The following is a 27,376-nucleotide window of genomic DNA, read 5'->3' on the forward strand; positions in this document are numbered from 1 at the left end:
CATTCTCATCTGCAAGCTTCAGCGGTATGGATTTCATGGCATAACAATTAAGTTCTTAAGCAGCTACCCCAGCAATCGTACACAGTACACACGAACAGCTCAAACGAAATAAAACGTTAAATGCATAACAGCTGGAGTAGTGCAGGGCTCCGTACTTGGACCTCATTTTTTTTCCTTGTTTATCAGTGTTATCCTTCACATGTTATGCACTCAAAGGCTGTACTCTATGCGAATGACACTGCCCTTTTGATAACGCACCATTCCATTGAAACAGGAGAACTCCTTGCAAATGAAGCAATACACTCACCATAAATACAAATAAAACAAAGCATATCATTTTCGTCTCAAACTGCAGACCCACCCCGGATAACTGCAATCTCCGCCTTAATGGAGTCACCATCGAACACATCAACGCTTATAAATATATGGGAGCTATAATCGACTGGGACTTTCATTGGGTATTCCAAACTGAACACCAATGCAAAATGTTGTCGAATGGTTGTCTAAAATTGCTTCAGGCACGATTTCATTTTAGCGAAGGAATACTGCGTTTAATATATTTCAGCATATCTAGTTGCCATATGAGCTATGGTATACAATCATGGGGCGATACACGTGCCGCCAGTTTGCCAGAGGTGGAGACAGGTGACTTCACAGACTGAAGAAATCTCTCAAGATGTGATGAAGCTCACCGGCAATGGTGCCACCGACGGTGACGTGACCTTTCACGAGTGTGCGCTGTGCGAGCAGGATGTGCCAGGGACAGGAGAAATGACGGACGCCGAAATTATTGAAATTTCCACGAACAGAGGGGACGGCGGAGACTATGGCGACGACGATGAACCACCCCGAGGGGTGCTGCATCTGCCGAAACAAGGAATTTGTTGCGCTTGCTGCGAAATAAGGTTGAGTGCAGTGGTGGGGAAGATCGACTCATGCGATGAGTCAAGCATCTAGAGGACGCCTTCCTTGGCCCGAGTGCGACCGCAAAGCAGACCAGCATTCGGCAGTTCTTTGCTCAATAAAATGGCAGTGCTGCGAAACCCAGCCGGTTACCGTCTCTTGTATGCTACTTTTTTTTTCTTTCAAACTGTGATAACAGCATGAACTGAGTGAACCAGTGTGTACTGCGCATGTCTTGTGTTAGAACCAGCACCACAAAGTGAATCGATAAAGCAACCTACCGTACCTACATATACTCGTATCGTTGTGCAATAAAGCATTCTTGCAAAAGCTGCTGCGGCGTCCACGTCTGTTATTACACTGGCGACGAAGAACGGTTGTGCCCATGCGGGAGGGGCGGCTTCGGCAGGATGGCCATCGGCGTTCGCATCGGTGAGTTTCACCTGAAGAGCAATTCTTCATTGGAAGACTACGTTGAGCGTATCAAGTTATGCTGCACAGCTAACAAGCTCACAGAAGACGCCGACAAGAGGGCAGCGTTACTGAGTTCCTGTGGGGAAGAGACCTACTCTCTGATAGCCACCCTCGTAAAGCAGACCGCCGAACGCCGACTATCAGTCCATCGTAGAGGCAGTGAAGAATCACATCAATCCGAAGCCCTCCGAGCTGTATGCCAGGTATGTGTTCTCCAAACGAGATCAGCATGACAGCAAGACAGTCGCTGACTATGTTACTGCTTTACGCAAGCTGGCGGAGAACTGTGGATTCAACGACAAGCAACTTCCGCTTGACATTATGCTCAGGGACCGGTTAGTTTTTGGGATTTCCGACAGCATAGTGCAGCAGCGCCTGTTGGCCGAGAAGCACCTGACCTTTGCGACAGCCTATGACCTGGCAGTCACAGCCGAATCTGCTGCAAAACATTAAAGAGCTATCGGAAGTCAGCGTCAGGAAAGCCCAGATGTCACGGCCAAGATAGGCACGCAACGTCTAAAGAAGGGGCAAGAGGAAAAGGCGTCAGGCACGCAGTCAGAACAACGGTGTTTCCGGTGCTCGGGCAAACACGCTGCTTATCGATGCAAGTTTAAAAGCGCAGTATGCTTTAACTGTTCCAGCAAAGGTCACATAGCCAAGGTGTGTCGTAATAACAAAAGTGGGCAGGTGAACCATCAACTGGAAAGTACCGCAAGTTCAGCGCAAACTGAGTATGATGACTTGCGAAGTATTAGCCAAGTAACCAGCAGTTGTCCCAAGTTTATGGTTACCGTAAGCATTGGCGGAGAAACGGTACCGATGGAAGTGGATTCCAGAGCAGCTAGATCAATTATGAGCGAAAAGTCGTTCAGAAAACTGAAGGTGGCAACAAGCATTAAGCTTGAGGAAGCAGACGCACAGCTCGTAACGTGGACCAAGGAAGGACTAGACGTCATCGGAAAAGCTACACTGCCAGTGAAGTTTAAAGAGCAGGATTGCAAGTTGCCACTTCTGGTGGTAAGGAACGAAGGTAGCACACTACTGGGGTGTGACTGGTTCAAGGCTTTGAACATCAGCGTTACTGGAATTCACAGCATCCGCCACAGTGCAGAAGCGGTTATCGAAAAATTTCTGGAAGTTTTCGGCGAAACCTTTCCCGGCGCAGCTTTACCGCCATGAAGCTCAGCCAAAGTTTCTTAAATGCCGCAGCATTCCTTTCGCTGTCATCGCCGAGCTGGATAAACTAGAACGTCAGGGTATTCTAGAGCCAACCCAGTATGCGGAATGGGCCACTCCTGTGATGATTGTGCAATAAAGGACGGTTCGCTGAGAATATGCGGTGACTACCGAAGCACAGTCAACCAAGCGGTAAGAAACAACGTTTACCCTTTACCTACGGGCAAAGAACTTTTCGCAAGGCTAGGGAAAGGCCGTATTTTTTCAAAAATTGACTTGACACAGGCGTACCAGCAACTGACGGTGGATGATTCTTCAGCAGATGTGCTCACTATCAACACAGTAAAGGGCCTGTACAAAGTGCGACGTTTGCCGTTCGGTGTGTCCGTGGCACCCGGATTATTTCAAAGAACAATGGATACATTGCTTGCAGGTTTACCACAGGTGGCGGCCTACCTCGACGACATTCTGGGGGCAAGCGAAACTGCTGAGGAACATCACAAGGTCCTGAATGAGGTTTTCAAGCGACTCTCGAAGACCCAACTGCGTGTTCAAGGTGCCAAGTGCCAGTTTTTCAGAGAGCCTGCAGTATTTGGGACACCGGATAGATGGAAGGGGCGGGGCACCTACCCGTCGAAAAGCAAGGTTGAGGCCATTCACCAAGCACCTACACCACAGAACAAAAAGGAGCTTCAAGCCTTTCTAGATATGGTGAATTTTACAATCGTTTCCTAAAAGGCCGTTCTGAAGTGTGATGAGTAAAGGAGGGGCACGAGGCGCGTGCCGAACGTGGAAGCGCGGCAACGGTGCGCGAGAAGCAAAGTCACCCGATGGCACGCGCACCAGCCACGTCGACGCAGAGGATTGGCCAGATAGGGGCTCGTGGCATGCGACCCGAGCCGTGATGGTGAACGACGAAGGATGATCGTGGGACTGTGCCGTGGGGCACCGGACGGAGAAGATCGAGGAAGGAGCAAGCGTCGCATCCGCGGCGAAGGCGGCTGGTACTCTGTTCTGGAGGTGGCGGCATGCAAGGCCCGGCGAGTGGCCGTCGACCTTGGAAGGATCCAAGCGAGGCTGCCTAGACACGTCGCCCTTCAACACAGCAGTTCCGGGATCGCCAGCAGCCCTTCTCTTCTCGGCAGGACGGCTGCAGACCACAGTGCAGTCAAGGAGGTGCCCGTCACCAGTGGAGTCCTGAAGCAAGGGACCAAGGCCCAGTTAGGCCTAACCTCGACGGACCGAGGACGGAGAAGACTACTGGGGACGCACGCGACGAGAGCAAGCAGCAGGCTGGACGAAGGCAACCGACGATGAACTCTGAGGCCTACTGAGGACGTCGACGACGGTCTCGACGAGAGATGGACGCAACGGGAACATCGAGTCGTCGCGACGAGCTGTAAGAACATTGTTATCGCAAGGCCCATAGTGGCCAGACTGAGTTGATGCGACTGGTCTAAGCCTAGCTAGAACGCGTTGGTTAGCTAGTTGCAGTTCTAGATATGAACTGAGATTTTTGGAAAATGTAAATAGGCTTTTGTTTGGATTATTCAGTGTCCTTAACGCTTTTTTCTGTTACCTTTTTGCTCATGATAAACTTTGTTGTTTTTTGCCGTCCTACCACGGTATCCCGTGCCCGTCTCACTCTCTCCCGATCCATTATTGCCAGCACCCCCGAGATAACACGTGACATGAAGTTGCTGAAGTGTTATACCGCCTACTAGACAGTGACAGTACGTGGAAGTGGGGTGAAGAGCAACAGCGAGCTTTCGAAGGACTAAAAAAGCTGCTGACGTCAGAGTCACTTCTAGTGCACTACAATCCTGATGCACCGTTAATTCTGTCTTGCGATGCATCCCCGGTGGGCGTAGGATCTGTGTTGGCTCACAGAGGTGCTGAAGCGCTAGAGCAACCTGTTGCTTACGCGTCAAGGACACTCACTAAGACTGAGCGTAACTACGCCCAGATTGACCGCGAAGCGCTCGCCATTGTGTATGGCGTGCGTCATTTTCACCAGTACCTCTGCGGTCAACCATTCAGCATCTTTACCGATCACAAGCCACTTCTAGGCATCTTTCAACGAGATAAGCAGATCCCGGTAGTTCTGTCACCGCGTATGTTGCGCTGGTCTTTGATGTTATCTGCTTATGAATACAAATTGGAGTATAGAAAGACGCAAGATCACGGATATGCTGACTGTCTTGGCAGGCTGCCAATACCCGGAGACCGGCCAGACATCGAGCTGCCAGGCGACGTCCTCATACTGGAAGCAGTCGAGTACCTGCCTGTGAGTGCAGAAGACGTCACACCAGCCACTCTGCACGATCCTTGTCTGTCCAGAGTGAAGAAATGGGTCAGGGCCGGCTGGCCAGAACAAGGTGTGCCCCCAGAGTATGCCGCCTATCAGGTGAGGCGCAAAGAGTTGTCACTGCACCGCGACTGCCTCTTGTGGGGCAACAGGGTGATACTGCCAGACAAACTCAGAAAAAATGTTCTCTGCATTTTACTATCACGGCCATGAAAGCTCTCAAAGCAAGATCATTTGTGTGGTGGCCGAAGATCGATGCTCTGATCGAAGATTTTGTTCGTCATTGCCAACCACGCCAAACAAACAGGCAAAGCGAACCCAAGACGCCTGTCCACTTCTGGACGAAGCCCGAACGTCCATGGAGTAGAATCCATTAAGATTTTGCTGAGCCAGTACAAGGTGTTTTCTTTCTTGTTGTCGTGGGCGCACTATCAAACTGGGCTGAGATCGAAATCGTGCCATCGCTTCACTCGTCAGTGGTGATCAATGAACTACACAGGATGCTTGCTTCGTACGGATTACCGGAGTTGGTGGTTTCGGATAATGGGATGGCGTTTTCAAGCCAAGAAATACAATCTTTCTTGAGGCGGAACGGTGTCCGCTTCGTGTATACAGCGCCATACCATCCCGCAAGCAACGGAAGGGCCGAGCGCATGGTTCGCAAGCTAAAATGTGCGCTTCGAAAGCAAAGCCAGGGCACAGTGGCGTGTGAAGTCTCTCGTTTTTTATTCAAGCAGCACTCCACGCCACACACGGAAACCGGGAGAACGCCAGCAGAACTCATGCTGGGAAGGAGCTGACGTTCTGCCTTGTCAAGCATGCAGCCCGACGTCGAAGACGTGATGTGTACGAGACAGCCAAATTCGACGTTCCAGCGTGGTGATCCTGTGTACGTGCGGAACTTCTCTCGTGGGCCGAAGTGGCTAGCCGCGTACGTACTGAGGTCCTTAGGCCACGTCATGTACGAAGTGCAAACTACGAGCAGTGCGATACACAGACGTCATCGTGACCATGGCCGCAGAGCATGGATCTGCTCCACCAGACACCGCTGACCCTCACTTCCAGTTTCCGGCGACGCCAGCTACGGTGACCAGATCGCCTGTGCGAGAAGCTACTGTGCCAGCAGATAATGGGCCGACATCGACTGCACCCGATACAGCGCAAGCATGCCGCCGCTCTACTCGTGCACGACGACCTGTGCTCCGCTATGGCATTGACTGCTGGGGGGGAAAGGACGTGATAACAGCACGAACTGAGTGAACCAGTGTGTACTGCGCATGTCTTGTGTTAGAACCAGCACCACCAAGTGAATCGATAAAGCAACCTACCGTACCTACATATACTCGTATCGTTGTGCAATAAAGCATTCTTGCAAAAGCTGCTGCGGCGTCCACGTCGGTTATTACACAAACCTTTACGAGAAGAAAGATTAGAATCTGCTGCTGAATAGCCGGTATGTAGTAGTTCTTTTTCTGGAAAGAGCTCGATTTTTCCCAGCGATTTCCAAAACATTGCTTATCTCGAAAATCCGCTTATTTCTCAATTTTTTCCGGTTTTCACGACTTCAGAGTTAACGAGGTACAGTCGAACCCCACTAGAACGAACGCCACTACAACGGAATTTCCGCCACAACGAACATTTTCTGATTCCCCGTCAGCTGCCCATAGAAAGTAATGCAAAAAAATTCTCTTCATAACGAACGCGTTTGATTCGCTATTTCCGCTTCAACGAACTTTTGGCGAACGAGACAGACTGAACTGAAAGTGAACAACCGAGTACTCGAATCAAAAGGCCCTTCCAAAGCTGTGACAGTCATTTTTTGAGGTTCAACGAAGTCTCAGCGAACGAAACTGGAACCGCACTAAAGCTGCCTGGTCGCCATATTAGAAGACAAATCCAAAGCACAGATTTGAGCCACTGCGATCCATAGCCACACGTGGTCATCACGCGGCCACGCGAGACGACACGAGATCGCACGGGATCCCCTCAATCGCTGCAGTTTTCTCTGGTTTGAGTGACCAAGTTCAGCGCGCTCTACTCTGGTTTTCTCTGTGGTGTGTGTTCGGTGGAAATGGCTATGCCATTGATTTCGCTCTCTCAAGGAGAAGGCACGGGTGATCGCCAAGGCAGAAAGCGGAAAGAAAAAAAATCGAACATCGCCCATGATTTCGGCATTTCACCAAGCTCACTGTCCACGGTGCTGAAGAACAAAACCTCCATCCAGAAGGCACTCGCTTCGGGTACGTCTGCACAACACAACAAAGTGACGCTGCTCAAACATGAGGACCTTGACAAGGCCGTCTACACTTGGTTTGCGGGCGTGCGGGCGAAGAGTGTCCCCCTGAGCGTAGCGATTGTGCAGCAGAAGGCCCTGAATTACGCGTGCTTGCTTGGCGTCGACGATTTTAAAGCCAGCACAGGGTGGCTTAGCCGCTTTAAAGCCCAACTAGGCATTGTTGGCAAGGTGCTGTCTGGCGAGTCGGCGGACGCAGATTGCAAAGCTGCATCGGCCTGGATGTCCGATAATGCCGCGAGCATCCTTGACCAGTACGGTCCATCGGACATTTATAACGCTGACGAGACTGGTTTATTTTATGAGATGCTGCCTTCAAAGACACTTGATTTAAAAAGACAACGTAGCCACGGAGGCAAACACAGCAAAATGAGGGTTACTGTGCTGCCGTGCGCCAACATGGAAGGCTCCGATAAGCGCCCGCCCCTTGTAATTGGCTAAAGTGCCAAGCCGCGATGTTTTAAAGGAAACCGAGGTCTTCCAGTTAAGTATGTCGCCAAAAAAAAAAACGCATGGATAACGCGCAATTTTCACCGACTGGGTTGTCACCTTTGACCGTGACATGAAGAGGCAACGCCGCAAGGTGTGTTTGCTGTTAGACAACTGCTCGGCCCATCGCATCGACGACGTTGTCCTAACCAACACAGAGGTGAACTACTTCCCTCCAAATTGCAGATCGCTAATCCAGCCGTTAGACCAAGGTGTGATTGTAAGCCTTAAGCGTGCATACCGAAGCAGATCAATGCAGCACATTCTGCTCAACATCGAAACTGGCCGGGAGACGAGGGTCGACCTATATATGGCGCTTCAAATGATGGCCTGTGCGTGGAGCACATTGAAGCGAGACATCATTTCAAACTGCTTCAGGCACTTGGGGTTTGGGAACACCGAAGCGGCGACCGGTTCAATCGAAGCCGAAGATTAACTTTTAATTGAGTCACAGTGGATGAGCCTCAAAGAAAAGGGTTTTGTTCCTGCCGATGTCCAGCTCGACGACTTCATAAACATCGACGCCAACGTGGAAGTCTACGAGGAGCTGATTGATTCACAGATCGGGAGCACGCAGAAACAGGACAACAACGTCTCGTCGTCTGATGAAGATGACGATCCACAAGACAAAATGACTCCTTCGACTGCTTTGAAAGTAATGGATTCTTTTGATTTCATCAGAAAAGTCATCGGAACACTTGACGATGACCCTGCAATGGCCCTTTTGACGGACTGCAAAACTCGCATAATGCCTTTGCTTGCCGCGAGGTGTAAGCAATCCAAGCTGACCGACTTCTGGAAATAAAACTTCCGGTAAGCGTAAGCTTGCCATGCCTGCCGACTGTCATAAATATGCACCGAAATTGTGATCATTCAAACCACTTCATTGCGGCGGCGCATGTGCCGTAAAATGAGTTTCGCGATCGGCCGGGCACGCACGTTGGGTTAGGCGTCAGTCGCAATGTATGAAAAGTGTGCAACAGCGGTGCGAAATGCATTCTCCGGTGAAGTTGACACTTTGTTGACCACCCTCGGCGCGTCTCAACCTTTGCCCCCACGCCATCGCGGAGATTTGTCGGACAATAATACTGCTTTCGTTCGCGGCTTTGTCGTTTGGCCCATGCATATACATGGTAATTTCGCGTCAACGAAGTTCCACCACAACCAAATTTGTCGCATGTCCCGTCAATATCGTTGTAGCGGGACTCGAGTGTATTACTACTGTATAATGACGGTTCCATGGCCGCTTCGCACCGACTCCACTGGTGACGCACAAGCAGACATTTTGAATGTTTTGGTGATGCACAAGGGGCCATCTTGGAAGTTTTGGTACCTGACATCACAACTAGCCAGACTGCTGCGTGAAGTCACCAGAATTAGTACTGTAGCCAGACATCAAGCTAGAGTCGATGCTGGTAGGTGCGCCATGGAAAAGTTGACTTTAATATCAAAATAAAATTTGTTAGCAGCATTTGCTGAGCTTCACACTTGCTCAGAGCTGTCTCTACACACAGGAGATCTGTATGGCAGAGTAAGTTCGCCTTCGAAAAAAGGTGTCAGTAACCCTTTAAGAACAATTGTCTTCGCGCTTTTGATTTTTCAGTATGCACCGCATGCAGTTATTTACCTTCATTGTATTAGACAAATCTCGCTTTATACTTATTTGCTCGTTTTAGACCTTTATGATGTGGATACTTTTTAATTCGTCCTTTGCTTTCACGTCATTACATACCGTTTCATGCAATGGATCCACTACTAGCCTACCCGGCTATAAATCCAGATGTGGTACAATATATTCCGTACAATGGCTCTTTTGCAACAAAACATTTCGTGTCACTTTTCAAAATTCTCCTCCTCTGCACCCGTCCTGTTCAAAAGCTCTGGCCTAGTTGCAGGCACTTTAGGAGGAGTTTTCTCTTTAGCAAACTGGACTCCTGTCCCGCCAAGCGGTTCAGTTCGAAGATCTTCCCAAATTCTGCCAGAAAGTGATCTTGTGCTAACCCTAGAGGCCCACACTGATGAGGCCTTTGATGTACGAGACTCGTTCCTTTGCATTTCGCACAGCTTCTCTGCAGCTCCAAGGTTTTTCATTGTTCTGCAGTGCACAGGTCTCGATTCCATCTCTGGCAAAAATGCACCGTGCTGCGACTTCTTGGGACGTTCAAGAACTTCTGCGCTCTTCTGCCGCAAACTAATTCTGTGCTTTAATAAACCCCTCACTGCCAAACACTCACTCGAACCTCTTGACTCAGTGTCCGTGTCAATTTCGGAATCCTGGGAGCTCAGAGGCGTCAGCACGGGCTGTGCAGCAGGAGCCCTGGTTTTTCACAGCCTCACAGATGACTCGTTGAGAGATATATGAGAGCTCTGCCGTATTTCCGATCGCGGTCTGCTTGTTTACACTGAAACCTCTTTCTACTGAAGCCTGTCCATGGCTAAGCAATAGAATAAACTTCAGCACTTCCCATGTGATCGAGAACGATGAGTCATGCTTCATAAGGCACCGTCAAGGCATTCCAAAGATCACGTCAAGGCATTCCTGGTCTCTCTTATAGTTTTGTAATTCATGCCGTTTTTCTTGGCAGAACTGAATGTAATGTGAACACAGAATATCTCTCTTGTGTTCAGAAAGAAGCTTGTTGTCCATTGAACTGCTAAGAACAACCTTCAGCTTCCCAAGGCACATTTCCGTCCTCGACATCTCTCTGGGGTCGAAACACGATAACCCTCAAACAAGAGGGTACCAAAGAGGACTTCTCTCCGTGATTTTCACAATCATGTTCACAACGAACTTCCGACACTCGCTTCTAAATTCAAAAACACACTTCGCACTCGCTTCCCAACTTTTTAACACTTTGAGGCTAAAGTGTACATAATATTGTACACTTGTACAAGTTTATTTGTACATAATCCACAACAGCCACAAAATGGTCAAAGACATACATATACGTCATTCCTGTAGGTTTAAAACACGTGCCTTTTTCGATCATTTCTCTTGTTTGGCATGTGCTGCCACATTGGGAATACGTGGAATATTTTCTTTGCACCGATTCCGTTCTTTCTTTTTTTATGCTTTACTACAGCGGTGCGCCGGCTAGTTTCAGTTTCGTTCTTCGGCTGGTTCCCACCAGTTGCGCCCACAAAACTCATGGCTCTCCGGTTTATTATCTCTCAAAGGGTGACCCTTTTGTTACTCTCTCATATACTGGACCCCAGGGCACGATTACGCCCACTTCCGTGCAGGCACCGAGTGACAGAAACGATGCCACTGTGGTTGAGTTTCCTGTTTCAGGGACTTACAAAAACAGCTTCAGTCTTCCTGCCGATAATATGAAGGATTATTATAGGTTTAGGACTTGTTTTCACTTTCCGGACACACTCACAACTACAGTTATCTTCAGTGCGCTCACCCGCGCAGCTTGCTTTCACTATAAAAATGCGCGCCGGTTTTCTGCCGCAATTGAGTCCAGCGGCAGAGAATCGCCGCTCGACTGCCGAATCAAAATCTGATTTAATAAATGTCAGCCCGTCATACGAGGAGTTACTTGTGAGTTAAGACTCTGATGTTGATGAGTGAGTGACATGTCAAAAGCGTGCTCGGCGAGACTATGCTGACTGAATCAAAAGTGGCTTTTTGCCCTCCCCCCCCATCTTGTTTCCACTTAATGCCACTTAGTGCACTTATTTTTGTATGTCTGAACTACACAGACTTATTTCAATCCATAATTTTTCAACAGTCGTACAGGCTTTTTTTTTTAGAATTTATCTTGCTGTTACTCACGGATAAACCATGTGTATGTAACAACCCAAATGATTTTGTTAGTTACCTTACGGTCACACCTTACGGTCACCCAAAACAACTTTAGGCAATTCCTTTCCGAAATAGATTCGTCTAGGAATTGAATTCAGCATAGGTCGGCAAAAATTTCGCAACTCACTCAGACTCACTCAAGAAATATATTTTGCTACGAAGGCTTCGGACTCACACTGACTAAATATTTTCTCAACCAAACTCACTCGGACTCAAACTCACCAACATTCTGCTCAGCCGGACTCACTCAGACTCAGACTCACGGCTTGACCTGAGCCTGAGTGAGTCGACTCATAAGTCTGCTGGCATTAAGTGAGCTAGTATTCCGATCATGGTGTAAATGCTCTTGAATGCCAATATCTAATATAATGGGAGCTCTACAATATGCCTTTGGGTCTTGTACCTTCAAATATTAGATTTCAGGGGTTTCAATCTAGTAAGGACGTTGTTATGAAATGTGCGACTCACAACATATTTCAATTAAGAAAGTCCCGTGAAAGAGTTGGCAGGTCATAGCACCTTACCTCCCCCCCCCTCCCCTCACTTACACCTCAGATCAATAAACATTGAGGTGGTGCATGAACGCTAGTGCATTGACGTGTGTGGGAACAGATCTGAGTATAAACTTAAGCCGATATAAGGCTGATAGTAATGCAGATAGCCGAGTGGATAGGATCATAGGTCGGCGATTAAAGGTGGACCTCACTCGACTCATTCATGAAATATATTTGTGTTTAGGGCTCACTCGAACTCACACTCACCAATATTTTCCTCAACCAGACTCACTTAGACTTAGACTCGCAGCTCGATCCGAGTCTGAGTGAGTGAGTCGACTCATGAGCGAGTTTGCCGACCTATTAATGTTAGTTCTCATTAATATTGTGTCTAACTTAGAAACGAGCCCTTAAAATTTATAGTCTTGCCGACCTATGAAATTTAGCAATACATAAAAAAAAAAGATCCAGAATTTTTGCGGCGCATTTCGCGAGTTTCAGTGTGCAAAATGACGGACCCTAACTGCAAAGAAAAGAAATCTTGTAAAAAGAAACATCAAGCCAGATATGTAAACTGCATTGAAGGGGTTGTGTATCGCATTCCGCTGACATGTAACCGCGTGTATATCGGTCAAAGAGGTCGCTGCATAAACGACCGCTTCCGCGAGCATGCGTACAACTTGAAAAACAAAAGAGGGGGGTGGCTGGCCATTCATTGCGACAAATGTGGTTGCAAACCTGATTATCAAAATTGCACTGCAATTTCAAAGAGCAAAAGGGAAACCGTACGTCTAATCATGGAAGCTCACAATATCTCATGTCTCAAAGACAAATACATCAGCACGCCATCTATCTCTTAATCAGCCAAAGAAATAGCGTATCTTACCGGTACTTCATGTGTTTGTTAGATTGTCTTTGCTTCCTTCGTATTACGAAATGAGTTTTTTGGCATACATAAGGTCCTATTTCCCGCCAATAAACTGTTGTAGTTTGCGCGTCGTCTGTCCATCTAATGTTCCTTCTTGTGTCCCTGCCTTTTGTGCACATCAGTTCGCATCAAGATGTTTTCACAAACTCTGCCACCATGACACTGTATGGAAAACTGAGGTCCCACACAACACCAGAACAAGCTTGTGAGGTGCCTGTCAAGTCGTGGAATAGCACGTCGCCACACTTAAAGACATGTACCATCGCCAGGCACCCAGAAAAAAATGCCCCTTGTCAGCACAACCTTTTAGAATCATAACCGTGTTGCAGCTGGTCACGAAGCAACGCGGCATGTGTGCTGGTCACAACAGAACACCCCACCTGAAACGTCACGTGAAACTCGCAACATCACTGCACCACAACATCAATACCGCATGGTAGGGCTCACCGCCACCACTCTGCGGGAGATAGAAAGTTGACACGGTCCGCCTCGCAGTTTTCAAACTGAAGTTAATCAGTAACGGTGTGAACATCCATCTGCTTCTGATAGAGGTAATCATTCGCAGGAAAACGACATAATAACCACACTCAAATGACTCTAGGGTCATTTGAGAGCTCTAAGAGAGCTAACTGCTAGACGTACTTCATACAAGAATACAATTTGTTATCGCAGTCACTGCTTCGCCCCTAAGCGAAACAGATTTTTTTTTTTTAACCGTCAGCTATTGACCCTGGTAAGTGAGGGACAGACACGTCACATGGCGTAGCCGCTTCACAGTGGGCCTTCAGACGCCAGAACGGTTAGCGACGGGTCCCGCCACTGAGAGCTGCGCATACTAAAACTGAATAGCTGCTGCTCCGACCAGGAGGCATGCATTTATTAATGAGATGGCATTAAAAAAAAACCAGCAAGAAATTCAAATTAAGACCCTAGCACTCACAAGCTCGAAAGGGCAGGGGCTTTTGGGAGGTATTTACCGCAAGAGCGATTGTAAACCCTGATGCGCTGGTGGAAGGAATTACAAAAAGCTCTATACTTGAGGAAAAGTGGCAACGCATTCCCACCGTTCATGTGCTTTTCCAGGACACAAAGCACAGAAAATTCGATACCGTTCTATTTATCTATGGCTAGCGTGTTCAGATTTCATTCTGCAATGTCCAGAAACAAAAGTGACAGACCATTTAGCGGCACGCGTGTAGTTATTACTGAAGATTGCTTTAATTACGTGCCGTGCAATGCTTGAAACGAGCTATCAGCAGTGTTTCTAGAACAGACGACGTCCACTGATCAATCGCTGCCACACCATAGAGTAACGTATGAATTACAAGAGTGGACACTCCGGCTCAAAAGCACCTAAGCTACGCAGCTTTATGTGGCCCGCTAGAGGGCAATACACTACTCGCAGTCTCCAAGGAAAGACATATACTAGTTATCTACTGTAGTACCTTTTCTAATGCACTGTACATCTAGTTGTCTAAGTGGCTGTGGACGTGGCTTTCACTGGCTCACAGTGCGTCTCTAAATCCATCTTTCTCGCCAGCAAATGCACGGTTCGATATCATCGATCGGACCAGATCGGGAATCAGGCATGCATCGAGCAGGTCGGGTCCCAAAAAAGTGCAGCCTGGCATCGATGCAATGTAAACATTACCACGCTATGCATTCATGAACATATAAGGCAATGAAGTAAGGACAGCAGCAAAGACGTCTGATAACGTTCTCGACTAATTTGTGGTCTTTGCTGAATTCGTCTGCTTGGCTGCTGCTTGGCAAGAGAGTCTTCATTATTTTGCAAAGTGTAGTCATGTTGTGCTATTTGGCACCGAGAGCTTTTTTGTGTTCTTTGTGCATGATGTTCGTGGATTCCTTCATATTAGTAAGAAACAGCTGTTTGGAATGCTGCACAGTACATTTGCAGAAAAATAGTTTCTTGGTACGAGAAAGTGAGTCGGCGCTTGCGTCGTTAGGTTTTCTTTGTGCATACAGTGCTGGTACACATAGTTTGCATTCAATGCATGTGTGTGCAAATGTGTGGAAAAGTGCGGTTATGTTTAGGATCGTTATTTGTGACGTCAGCCGATTGCTTGAAGCCTTGGTTACGAGCGCAGTTAGAGAGAACTTGTGAATTGCGAAGAATTTTTGTTAGCTGTGGCTGCGACGTATTTTTCTGAAAAAGCAATCCTGTCTAGGTAGACTTTTTTTTTTAAGCTGCGGCAACTGCACGTGACTGCTTTTCACGAAAGGGCGATGCGAGGTTTGTGCGAAGGCAGGAGAGAAGACATGGGAAACAATTTTTCTTTTTCTGGTCATGCCAACCAGAGTCAAGTACTGTAGCAACCACTGCTGCGCTGCGTCTTCACTGTACCTGTAGCTGTGCGTTTTACTGTGGTTTTACCGTTTTGTGGGGTTTTTCATGTTGCCTATTTGTCTATTCCTTGCGCAAAATTTATTTTCAACATATGGCAGCTGTATTGCCATGCCTCGCATTGTGCAATGCGCCTATCTTTTCATGCGTGCATTCATCAAACGTTGAGAAAAAAAAAATGTGCACGTGCTTACAGAATATATGGTTTAAAAAGGAAGTTCTCATCTCTTCCAACAGGCGCCTTGTTTATTTAAAATGTCTGCACAAACACACTGGCATTGTGTGCACGCCGCTCTGGCAGTACTGCTTGCACGAAGCTACTCTATGCAAGCAACAGGTTAAAAAAAATTAAATATAGCCTCCGGGACGAGCACTCGCACAGAAGTGATTTCGGAAGTCCCGTAACTTTTCTAGCCGCTACAAGATTCCCCACACCCGCCAGGTGTGCTGTGAACCCGAATCAGCCGCAGGGGCCTATTTATTAAGTGATCTCTCGCTACCGATTGGCCTAGACGACACGAGCATCTGCGAAGAGAGCGCTTTGCCACAGAGCAGACTTGCACAACCGAAGCTGCGTCTGCACCGTACATGGGACCCTGCACGCGAGCACTGTTTATTCACCAGAATAATTCTTGGTTCATGGTTGTGACTCTGGCGGCCCCAAGATCAAGCTGCACATGTCTGAACGAGCCGGTGGTACGATTTGTCGGTCACGGGTGCCCCCAAACCATAGACTCTAGCGTAATTTCCATCGATATTATCAGGATGGTGCAGTAAATCCTATTTGGTGGACTTTGGCGCAAGGGCAGAATCACTGTTTAATGCTCCACATAAATCAAAGCCCTTGTAATTCAGCCTTATCAAAACCGAGCCCACATCTCTGAGCTCCGAATGAGACGATCACCAAGTTGCCCATTATGGTCTCTTTTAAAGCTCTTTATTAATTATAAGAGAAAATGAAGGTTAAGGCTTTTTTTTTTTTTTTGAAGTTTTCGTGTCAGGACCCATGTGCCAGTTGAACAGCGTGAAATCGGAGACTTCAGATTATTTCCCAGTCTCTGGGCAATTTTTGCTCAGCAAATTAGACAACTAGAACTAAGAACAAGCTGCCACATTGCAAGATACCAACGCTGCAATGTGCTGATGTGTGAACGTCAGTCAAGGTGCTGCGCACTACTCATCTCTCTCTCTCTTTTTTTTTTTCTTCTCTTTTTCATCGTGCCTCATAGTAAAAATGGCTTTTCCATATCGTAGAATGGTTGTTGACTAATATGGTTCAACCTGATTCATTTTCAGTGTGTTTAACAACTTCAGAATAACAATGTAAAGAAAAGAAAGCAACACTAGGTGAAATGCAAAAACAAGCGGTGAAGTATGTGTTCACCACTGGCAAATAGTCTCGTAATCACCGAGATGTTGGTGAAGAAAAGCAATACGTACTCGCTTCTTCACTCCTTCGCTTCTTCGGTGGCGGAGTGTCACCGGAGCTTCTGAAATGAAGAGAGGGATAAAGTGAGAGCTTGCATGAAATAAGTAAAACCAATAGCCCAAAAGTCCTGGTTACTATACCCTTCTAGGGTGGCATTTTTATTTTGCTTCGAAGACTATTCAGTCTTCGAAGATTTTACAGTAAAAGAAAAATAGGGTAGATGTACAAACAAACAGCTTTAAAATGAGCCTACCTTAATTCTCAACATGGCCGAGTAAATTTGCGTGAAAATGTGGTAATATTCATACACTAGCACAGAAAACGCCAACACCCATTCCTTTACGTGCAGTTAAACTCACACATGGATGGAGTGCTTCGTTCACAGGCAAATCGAAACCCCACCCCATGTAATGCTTGTGCCTCGAGCAAAGTGCAACTTACCAGCACACAATGCTTTACTTGAAATGATTTCTTAAAGGGACCGACAACCGATTTTTCTCGACCCAGTTTTTTACGGCGCGACAGGAAGCTCACCCTTCGTAGCGTTTGTAGCTGCAGTGGTTTATCCGAAAATCACGTAGTTATTTTATAACCAGTATTTTTCGATCTGAAAGGCTCCAAGCACGCATGGAGGCTTGCTCCAGCAACGCTGATAATTGGTAGCGATGCCGCTAGCCCTTGTGAAAGCTGTCGTTCTGCTTTTGCAGGAGTTACTGTAACTATGCTTAACCACCTTTATTTTGAGCTTTCCAACCATTTTTGAAAATAGCAAGCTGTTACAATGAGATGTGTGGCTTTATACACCTTCCCGGTATTTGTACAGCGTTCTGTGCGCCTGCGCCCAAGGTTGCCTGCGCCTGTGTCATGAATGGCTTGTCCCGGCGTCGTTACTCTCTCTATACACGAGCCAAGCCAAGTAATCGAAAACGTAACTGTGCATATGGACGGCCGCACCGAATAGCAGCGCGCGTCATTTCTGAGAGAAAGTATAGGTAGCAAAACTATGTCACTCCAAAATCTTAGCGGCCTGGAAACTGCGTGCACGGTTGCATGAGCACGCTGAAAAGTTGCTCAAGACGCGCTGACGAGCATGGGATCATTACGTCACGCGAAGGCAGCGCCACTTTAATGCATACTACTAACGCAGGCATATGTGTACATTTTTATGGAGTAGTACCTTTTAATATAAAGAAACGAACAATATTTCAGTACTAACAAAAAAATCGTCGACCGCGTACAGTAATCAACGATCTCGTGGCTGTCTTCGTCAGATCGTTCATGTTTTTGCCGCCAGAGGCGCCACAGGTCATTTTTCGCGACTTTCATTTAAGAAATAAAAATATAAATCCATCTCTCACGAAAAAAACAGGGTTGGTTTGAGTCAGTGCGACGGACAATCTTTACATCAGTGGAGTCAACTCATTTCATATTCTGGGCAGTTGTCGGTCCCTTTAAAAAAAAAGAGCATGCTTAAAATGGAACATTAGTAAAATTGTACAAGCTTGCCTATATATTTGGGATGCGAGGACCAATAAGAGGAATGAATGGCTCCTACAATAAAATGATTACCAAGCATTATGATAATGAACACATACATGAGTCAATTAAATAGACTAAAGTTGTATATCCTTGGACTCATCTCTACACTCAGAGACAACTTTCTGTGGCAATGCAGTCAAGGCTACATAGCCGAACCACACCGTTTCAACAATCTCACTGCGCAGCTAAGCATTTCAAAAATGTACAGTTCTCACTTTTTAGCCTCAAGTTGACAATGCCACAAGATTAGCCAGACTATGAGAAACAGCATTTTTTTTTTTAATTTTCGGGTTTCTTGGTTGCGGCGTTCTCCACTTGTGTTGCAAAGGTTTCCTTCAGAAATTCAATTTTAAGAAAACATAGCCTCCTCGTCAACGACGCCTTTTCCCTCCTGTGGCTCGCCAATTCAACCGCCCGCACAGGATTTTCAAGAAGTTATAGAACCAAAAGCTGCCAAAACAAACGAAGCAAGTGTTCTACAGCGTGTACGCCCAAGTGGGACTGACGCAACCGGGACACTTCGTCGTTTCCACATTTCGTTCAGTTTGCCAGCTTACCAGTGCAAGTGAGCACACTGCTGCTCACTAGTTAGAAGCAAATGAAGCGTCGGGAAAGAGTTGCCAATACAATATGCCTGCATGCTCAGTGATCGTGGTTCAACACACTCAACCACGGAGCATATGTGGAAAAATGAACTGTAGCATATGCGTATCTCTCACGCTGAAACTGAAACCGAAACCAGCTTATCACAAACTATTTGGGTGCAGTAACATAGAGCAGTTAGCTCTGCCCCCCTGTAAATGTCACTTCACTGCCACGGAAAGCTGTCCGCTAGTACAGGTCTTTACATATCAACAGACTACAAATGTGCCATACTTGTGTTCGATTACATTGACAGCTGCTGTTTTTATTTTTCCATTATATGTTTTCATTGCATGTTGATTCGAAACAGTAATTAAGTTGATTGAAACTCACTAACTTGCACCTTCGGTTCTATTTGAGCGTATACAGTGTCAATATTCCTAGCATGAACGAAAGAAGGAGAACACAAGGGCACATTTTTTATTTTTAGACACAAGGTTAATGAGAACTAACAGACAATCAAGCCAAGGAAAGTATACGGAATGTTATTTGTAGTAATTATGTTAAAATGTGAATAAATTAAAGTGGACGAAAAGACAACTTGCCGCCAGCAGGGACCGAACCTACAACCTTTGAATTAAAGTACAGATATTTCCAATAAAGCGCGTGGAAGAACAACTGCCGCCGTAGCTCAATTGGAGGAGCATCGAACGCGTTATTCGAAGGTTGAAAGTTCAGTCCCTGCCGGCAGCAAGTTGTCTTGTCCACTTTAACTTCCTCACATTTATATCGCAATTACTACAAATAACATCCCCTATACTTTCGTTGGCTTGATTGTCTGTTAGTTCTCATCGTCATTCCTTGCGGGTATTTAGAAAACTGACGCCACACATTTTGAAACACTACCCATCATGAATCAGCCCGTGCCATATCAAAGTGTTCAGGAAAGTGAGTCATTCCATCGACAATTCTCTTGGTTACGAACTACTCGCCTAGAAGACTAAGTCACAGCTAGGGGAGAAGAAACCCAGCGGCGGCAGTGTCACTGCATTATAAAGGGACATTAGTTCCCTATGAAGCGATGACCATTGTTTATTTCATTAACTGGGAGGTCCTTAATTTGCAGACATATTGGCATCTACAGCGAAAACAACTACGCACATTATCACTGGGAGGAGACAGATTACACAAACCACTCCGCAGATAATTGCTACAGAATGGTGTGGTGAGCACACGAGAACTAGCACAATAACAATATTAGCACTACAAATAAAGGTCGCTTTGATACCTATGCACAAACACAGTGACGCGATTGGCTGAAGCCATTATGGAGCAAGTTTTCAGAGGAGCCAAAAGCACAGTTATAGAGCAGGAAAAAAGGCTTTTGAGGCAGCCACAAGTACAATTCAGAGCAGGAAAAAAAGGGCCTTTGGAGCAACCAAGTATTTTAGTGCTAGGAAAAAGGCCTTTGGACCCACAACAGGCTCATTGCGGAGTGGAAAATTTAAATTTGTGACAGAACAGCTAAATAAAGCAGAACTAAGCAGCATTCCACAACTTTTCATGCATGTACGGCTTGGACTACTTACAGCGTAACCGCTTACAGTGCAGGACCGGTTATAAAGCGGTCTTTTCTTACTCCCATCTATTCTCCCATAGGACTTCATGTATTCGCATACCCCTTGTTGCGCAGCGCCCGAGTTTGAAAGAGCGGTTAAAATGGGGCTCAGATAAGCGAGGTAACGACCACGTTTCTCAACGGAGGTACGCCGGCCGAAGAGAGAGCAATGAAGGCGTTACGGAAGAGGAGGGGACGCCTGGCGAACTAACGAGAAGCGGGAGGGGAAAAAAAAGAATGCGTCCCGGGCAAGCGCTGCGGGCGGACGCTCAGCACCGACGCCCGCGTCAAGTGCACCGTATACCGCTGTTCGGCTTTTCGTTTTTTTTTTGTTTTTTTTTTGTCCAGAAAATAGTTACGTCGTCGTAGAGTGCAGATATCGCGCGTACGACTTCAATTCCACCATCAGTGAAAGGCGGTGTTCCGCAAATGTAAAGGCTTTTGTGGCGGTTACGCGGGCTTTCGCCTTTGACAGCATGGCGGACTTCCAAGCTTGTTAGGCTTATGCAGGATAGTTGTCGCGGCTGTTCCCCCCGAGCGCGAACCCACACCGTTTTACGCGCGCTGCCCTTTGTCGAGCTCGTAAGTGCGGTCTCTTTTGCGCCCGACCTCACGTTGTCCTTCCCAGGGCGGCATGCCAAGTTGCAAATGCGTCGGCCAGGCCTAACGTGCGCTAACCCGCCAACGGCAGCGACCGCGGGTGTGCGGCTTTGTGCCGAGCCAACGAAAAGCTTTGCAGTGGTTACATTCTGAAAGGGGTAGACGGATGGAAAGAACTTTCCTATTCTAAAAGCAACAATTTGAGTCGTGAACGAAAACGACGGCCTGCATGTGCGACACTCGAGCGGTGGTTCGCGTTCGCCACTGCTTTCGCGCCCGAGAAATCAAATTTAACCATGCCGAAATACGGCGCTTTTTTTTCTGCGTTCGTCTTGACAGCATAGGCGGTCCGCGAACGTTAACCTTTGAACATTTGCAAGTTTAAGGAAATGAGAATTCACACCCCAGTTGCACGACTCGATTCTGGCGGCTGCCCGTTCGTCCCTTCTTGCACACGTGCAGTCTTTGAAAAATAGCGTTTTGGTTACAGCGCGTATATTCGCTCCTCTGGCGTTAAATGCGCTCTATGGTGTAATTGAGAGGTAGTCCGACCAGCACTGCACAAGCGCACACGTTTTCCTTAACTATAGTGTTCCTTAACCTACGCATACTCACTGTAGCGTGGTGTGTGCACGTGATAGGCGCATGCTACAAGAGAGTAGTTTCGTTCTCGAAATATGAAAACAACTTTGGCGCAGCTATCATGCAATGAAGTAGAAGGTGCTAGTACTCACTGCCGAGCGTGGCTCTTCATCCTAGCTTGGGACAACGGCCGAGCGTGGCTAGACATCGTAGCTTGGGACATGCTTTGCGTGGACCGCTGCTGCTTTGTCTCAAACGAATCTGACGAATTCCTCGCAGAGAAAGAGAATAAAGAGCGGAGAGAGAAAGGAGGAAAGGCTCGAACCCTCGAACCCCTGAGACTTCGTAAGGAAGGCGCGCCTCCTCTCTCTGCCCTCTCCGGCCGAGGCAGACGCAGCGTTGGCTGCGTTGGCCGCGAACTGGTATCACGTGGGACCTCGCGTAGCGTTCGTTTGTTTACAGTGGCTCGCAACGTCGCAAGCAACTGCCATGGGCGCTCTGCTGAGCTTCTCGTGCAGGTGAATCGAACGGACCTTGTGTTGTATCGTCCCTTCCTAATCGTTCTATGCGCTGTTAACATTTTGAAATGGATTTGAAATGCCCTCTTTGCTCGTGAAGCGTGGACTCGCTGGTGTACAGCGCATGTCTTTTATAAATACGCACTTGTCATTGCGTGCGCTTGTGCTGTGAAATACTTGTCACACGAGACCGACGGCGCTGCTGCGCCTTGTGATGCCAGAACAAGTCTAGCGAAGACAAAAAGCTTTTCACGATACTGTCCGGCAAGTGCCACGAGTGTCGAAGACTTGGTCACAGAATCGGAAGGGAGTACTTCAAGCAGACATTTTCGACTCTCCTTTGCGAGGTAAGTTGCGAGTCTGTCCTATAGTTATGCGTCGAGGTTCGCGCAATTCGATGTCCACTCACCGTAGACACGCCGCAGTTAATTTTGCACTACGTCGCCATCACTCATGCACGTTTTATTATTGCTTTTGGTGGGTCTTTAGATTGTTTTTTGTCAACAAAACGTGGTTATGTTTTCTGCTTGACGTGATGCGTCGACTGGTTCGAGTTCGCGGAGTTGATTTGTGCGCCTGGCATCATGCACACGGACTCGCGATTGAAAATGTGATTCGCGACACTTCAGAAATTCGGCGCAGCTCTTTTGAATAAACAAAGCTGGAGTGCGAAAACTCACATTAGGATTTGTACTCTCCGTTTGTTTTTGTTGCGTGCTCGTTTATTCAGAGCAAATGGCTTTCTCGAGGCTCTCTTACGTTGACCGATCAGCCGGTGGACTTGCGATGCGAAGGTAGCTAGGTGAAGTGGGCGTGCCCGACCGAGTCGCAGGGTGCGTTCATCGTTTAGGAACCTCACGTATACGTGCCATTTCGGGCGAAGGTTTACATGCTATTTCGTGTGAAGGTTTATATACGCGAGTGGAGCTCTCGCGAAGGAAACGTTTACGCGGTGACACGCTAGTTTATGCATTCGCTTGCTTGTTCATTCAGCGATATAGTTCGTATGTCAGATATACAAGGCGCAACTGCGCAGTATGGTTGGTGTGTCTAATCGCTTAACGAAACAACCAACGCTGTCCAAATATATCAACTATAAATGATGTACGCCTTCTGGCGCATTATTAAGACGAAAGCCTTAAACGCCTCACGAAACGTTAAAATTGACCGTCGGCGGCGTCGAGTGATGCAAAAACTCGTCACGAAATGACGTCATCGTGACGTCACACATCGCAAAAACTTGTGACGTCATGGAACGCCACTATGACGTCACACGATGGTGTCGTCACTTAATTTGCATTGCCTCTGTGACCATTGGGCCGATCACGGAGTCAGTGCTGGTGAGGTGCAGAAAGATTTCGGAGAAGGGCGGGCGAGGATCAATAAGTCAACTGAAGAATAGCAAGAAGGTGGCTTTCGCCTTCGAGTCGTCTTAGGCGAATGCATAGGGACCCTGTGAGTTTTGCCTAGGCGCCTGATCTCCAGGACTAATTGATCTTGCGCACGCGGTGACTTGAGGGACTGCAGCGCGTCTCGTGATTTGGAATTTACCAATGAAAAAACTGCCTTAATAATGAAAAAAAAAAACTACTAAATTTAACAATAAACGTAAGCACATGCTCTCTGCACATATTGTATACTTCATGCGGCACTACACATAGCTGTTATGGGCCAGCGTTACGCCCGTTTAGACAGTGATTCCACTCTTGCGCCAAATTGGATTTACTGCGCCATCCTGATAATATATCGACGGAAATTACGCCAAACTGCGCCAGAGTCTCGAGTTTTGGGGCGTCTGTCACTGGCAATCGCACCGCCGGCGCGTCATAACATGTGCAGCTTGATCTTTGTGCCGCCAAAGTCAACCACGGACCAAGAATTACTTTGTTGAATAAGCGGCGCTCATGCGTGCGTCCCGAGTAAGCGACGATGCCAGTGCACGGGGCCGGGGCATGCAGCTTCTGTTGCGCAAGTAGCTTCGACGGCGAAACGCTCTCTGCAGAGGCTGGCGACGTCTAGGCCAATCGGTAGCGAGAAAGTGCGATGGCGATTCATCGGCGGACGTCGTCTCTTCTAGAAACGCTGCTGATAGCTCGCTTGAAGCGTCGCACGGGACGCAGTTAAAAGAATCTTCCCGCGCGTGCCGTTAACATGTCTGTCACTTCTATTTCTGGACATCGCGGAATGAAATCTAGGAAAACTAGCAATAGATATGTGGAACAATATCGAATTTTCCGTACTCCGCTTCCATAAAAGAGCACGTGAATGGTGGGACAGCGTTGACACTTTTCCTCAAATATATTTTATCCATAGATCTTCATCCAGAATAGCTTTTTCGTAATTCCTTCCACCAGCACACCCGTGTTTGTAATCGCTCTTGCGGTGAGTACTCCCATAAAAGGCCCTGTCCTTTCGAGCTCGTGAGTGCTAGCGTCCCAATTTGAATTTTTTGCTTGTTTTTTTTAAAATGTCATCTCATTAATAAAAGCATGCCTCCTGTTCGGAGCAGCCGCAGTTCGGTTTTAATATGCGCATGCAGCTGTCAGTAGCGGGTCCTTCGCTGACGACTAATCTTGCCTGTCATGTCACGGCAGTTAAGGCTGCCAGTGCTGAATGCCCCCCCCCCCCCCTTGCGTATGCACCCCCCTGCAAAAAGTTCTGCGGACGCCCTTGCTGATGGCCCTGGCGTCGGAAGGCCCACCGTGAAGCGGCTACGCCATGTGACCCGTCCGCCCCTCGCTTCTCAGGATCAATAGCTGACGGTCAAAAAAAAATCTCACTTTCGCTTGAAGGCGAAGCAATCAAGGCGATATCAACAATTTGTATGTGTTGTTGTACGAAGTAAGGCTAGCAGCTAACTCTTTTGGATCCGATCTCGCGTAACTCAACAAAACGCTGGTTTAAAGGAATATGACCACTCCAGGAACTGAAGCGGTTTTCGTGCTGTCAGTTCTCTAAACGCAAAGTAAGTGTTGAGAGCACAGCAAGTTTACAAACAGTCTCCTGATGCCTCGAAATAGAGTGCGCGCCAGGCACCTTCGAGCGACGCAGCATCCCACCCCCATCCCTTCCCTCCCCTGACGTCCCTTCATGCTCCTTACGAAAGACGGGCGGGGCATTTCCTCTCTGTGTGATGAGCAATCGACGGCAGCCTTCGCACGCGGGTTGATGTTAATAGGGAGCTTTCGAATAGCGTACGGAAAGCTTTGCTTTGGCGTTTCGCGCAACTGCGCATGCGTCGTACGCTAACCGCTTGCGGGCTCCTGTTAAGTGACGAAATAGCGGGCCGCAAACGCTAACGCAGTGATTCCACTCCTGCGCCAACTGCGCCAGAGTGCGTCCAAATTGTATTTACTGCGCCATCCTGATAATGTCGACGAAATTTGCGCCAAACTGCGCCAAAGCCTCGGGTTGGGGCGCCTATCACCGGCAATCGCACCGCCGGCGCGTCAGAACATGTGCAGCTCGATCTTGGGGCTGCCAATAAAGTCGCAATCATGGACCAAGAATTATTCCGCTGAATAAATAGCGCTCGCGCGTGCGTTCCGAGTAAGCCACGATGCCGACGCAGCTTCTGTCCTGCAAGTCGGCTCGACAGCAAAACTCGCTCTCCACAGAGGCTCGTGACGTCTAGGCCTATCGGTAGCGAGAAAGTGCGACGGCGATTCATCGGCGGACGTCGTCTGTTCCAGAAACGCTGCTGATAGCTCGTTTCAAGCGTCGCACGGCACGTAAGGAAAGTAATGTTCAATAATAACTACATGAGTGCCGCTAAAATGTCTGTCACTTTTGTTTCCGGACATCGCGGAATGAAATCTGGGATCGCTCGCAGTAGATATATGGGACAATATCGAATTTTCCTTGCTTCGCGTTTATGGAAGAGCACGCGAACGGTGGAAACGCGTTGACACTTTTCCTCAGATACGCTTTATCCATGGATCTTCATCCAGAACAGCTTTTTCGTAATTCCTTCCGCCAGCACGTCCGAGTTTGTAATCACTCTGCGGTAAATACCCCCTAAAAGGCCCTGCCCTTTCGAACTCACGTGCTAGGGTTCCAATTCGAATTTTTTGCTTGCTTTTTTAAAAATGTCATCTCATTAGTAAAATCATATCTCCTGGTCGGAGCAGCCGCAAATGCGCAGCTGTCAGTAGCGGGCCCGTCGCTGACGGCCCACAGTGAAGCGGCTACGCCATGTTACACGTCCGCCCCTTGCTATCGGGGGTCAATAGCTAACGGTTAAAAAAACTGTTTCGCTTAAGAGCGAAGCAATGAATGCGATACCAAAAAATTGTATTGTGAAACGAAGTAAGACTAGCAGCTAACTCTTTTGAATCCGATCTCGCGTAACTCAACAAAACGCTGGTTTAAGCGAATATGGCCCCTCCAGGAACCGAAGTGTTTTCTTGCTCTGAGTTCTCTAAACGCGAAGTAAGCGTTGGGAGCACAGCAAGTTTACGAGCCGTCTCCTGATGCCTCGAGATAGCGCGCGCGCAAGCGACTGCGCCCTTCGAACGATGCGGTCCCCCCCCCCCCTTCCGCTCCCCTGTTGTCCCTTCATGCTCCTTACGAAAGACGGGCGGGGCGTTTCTTCCCTGTTTGATGAGCAATCGACGGCAGGCCTGCACGCGGGAAGATGTTATCTCATGCGCTGACCGTGCGGCGGAGACAGACGGCCGGCTAGTTTAATCTCCGCTTCAGCCGCTTTCGTCGCCAGCGCTCGCGAGCTTTTACCCGCGGCTAGAATGCGCGTGGTGATGTCATTAATTTGGACTCTATACGGGAAATTGCGGCGACGGCAAAAATTCGCCGAGAGTGTCCATATAATTGCTATCGCAAGGGTCAATGTAAGGGGCAGATTTTGCACCCCCCCCCTCTTAGGTGATTAGGGGGGGGGGCGGCCGCCCCCCCTGCCCCCCTTGTGCACACGCCTGTGCTCCTGAGATGATTTTTTCCATGAGATTTGCAATGAATCGAAATATTTCTAGCCTTCATAAGAGCCCCATAATAATACTCAGGTGCTTGAATGTTAATGCTATATGCTTCTGTATTGCACTCCAGGACATAAAATTCGCTGCTCCAAAGTGCTCCCAGATGCAAAGTTATCTGCTCCAGTGCTCCAAGATGAAAATTTTGCTGCTCCAAATTGCTCCAAAACGGAAATTTTGCTGCTCCAAAAATTGCTCCAAATCAGAAGTCCTCGGTAGCATCACTGCTAACGTTAAAGGGACTGTCTATCGTCCTTCATCACTTTTCTGTTTTGTACC

General features: G+C 47.8%; 1 protein-coding gene across 1 annotated transcript in view; it reads right to left on the reverse strand.

The window, feature by feature from the left end:
- The window catches only part of LOC119397218 (uncharacterized), a 53,146-nt gene extending 36,424 nt beyond the window's left edge, over positions 1-16,722 (reverse strand). Inside the window, exon 1 of the mRNA XM_037664653.1 lies at positions 16,682-16,722. The gene's annotated coding sequence lies outside the window, so the exon portion shown is untranslated. The remainder of the gene's footprint in view (positions 1-16,681) is intronic.
- Positions 16,723-27,376: the final 10,654 nt, after the last annotated feature.

The sequence above is a fragment of the Rhipicephalus sanguineus genome, chromosome 6 (genome assembly GCF_013339695.2).
Source record: "Rhipicephalus sanguineus isolate Rsan-2018 chromosome 6, BIME_Rsan_1.4, whole genome shotgun sequence".
Classification (NCBI taxonomy): domain Eukaryota; kingdom Metazoa; phylum Arthropoda; class Arachnida; order Ixodida; family Ixodidae; genus Rhipicephalus; species Rhipicephalus sanguineus.